This window comes from Cynoglossus semilaevis, chromosome Z, assembly GCF_000523025.1.
Source record: "Cynoglossus semilaevis isolate Cse_v1.0 chromosome Z, Cse_v1.0, whole genome shotgun sequence".
NCBI lineage: Eukaryota > Metazoa > Chordata > Actinopteri > Pleuronectiformes > Cynoglossidae > Cynoglossus > Cynoglossus semilaevis.
Window position 1 is genome coordinate 21,009,689 of NC_024328.1, and position 1,374 is coordinate 21,011,062.

Here is a 1,374-nt window from a genome sequence, read left to right on the forward strand (position 1 = left end):
TCTTTCTTCCTACTGCACATTGTGTCTAAACAACAGTGGAGAAAAGGCTCAAATGTTTGCGTACAGTACGTGTCAACTCAAAAACATCTAACTACAAAAGTGATAAACAGTAGGACCACGACAGTTTGAAAGGGTCCCACACAGAGAGAGCAACGATGAGCGGTGGGAACTCAAACGGTGCATCTGCAAATGCGGGACATTTATATGATAATGTTCCTGGATTTCACAGCAGTCGCATAACTCTGTTTAATTGGCAATTGGCAAAGAAAAATAAGAGCAAACAATGTATGTGTTTGAATAATAATGATCGATTTATTCTCCTACTCATAGGGAAGACTTATTTTCTGGTTGAAGTTGAACTCTCTCAAATGCATTCTGGTGATAAAGATGATATTTTAATATATCTATCAATTTATCTATCGATTTATTTATCTATCTATCTATCTATCTATCTATCTATCTATCTATCTATCTATCTATCTATCTATCTATCTATCTATCTATCTATCTATCTATCCACCCATCCATCTACACCATTCAAGTATTTCATTTCTACACTCATTATGTTACACTAAATTTTTATAAGGTCTCTACTCATTATACAATGTCAGTCACTCTTACTACATCTTTTCAAGTCAACCACATCTTCATTTTCACAACTGACATTTTTTAATATGAATGGTTATGTTTTTAAAGTATGTTCTTTGAAATTTTTACAAACCTTTTTTCTTTATCTCCATTTCTAAAACATGTCCATGTGAGGGTTTGACTATGTTCTGAAGATATCTCTAAAATGTTGTGCTGTGTACATGTCACACTCCTGTACCTGTGCAATGACAATAGGTCTGTTCTATTCTATTCTATTCTATTCTATTCTATTCTATTCTATTCTATTCTATTCTATTCTATTCTATTCTATTCTATTCTATTCTATTCTATTCTATTCTATTCTATTCTATTCTATTCTATTCTATTCTATTCTATTCTATTCTATTCTATTCTATTCTATTCTATTCTATTCTATTCTATTCTATTCTATTCTATTCTATTCTTCATATTCTGCTTCATCTCTCCCTTTCTATTCTCTCCCTGCTCCGTGACATAAATATACAGTGTACATCATTAGGTATAATTGTCTAGGTGACTATAGCTCACTTTGTCATAAAACACTTTTTAGCTGTAAACAAAAGGCAACAGCTGGAGAGGGCAACGGAGCATGACTAATAGTGGTTTATTCTACTGCACTGTCACCGTAAAACTTCATCAGTATAACAGTGACAGCTTTAATAAAATACACTGTCAACCAGACACTGCAACACAGTCTGAGTCCTAGTAACATTCTACACATATCCTACATATATATATATACAGTAT

General features: G+C 32.5%; 1 protein-coding gene across 3 annotated transcripts in view; it reads right to left on the minus strand.

Annotated features, from left to right (window-relative positions):
• grid2 (glutamate receptor, ionotropic, delta 2) overlaps window positions 1-1,374 on the minus strand; it is a 254,308-nt gene that overhangs the window by 217,483 nt on the left and 35,451 nt on the right. The window lies entirely within an intron of this gene.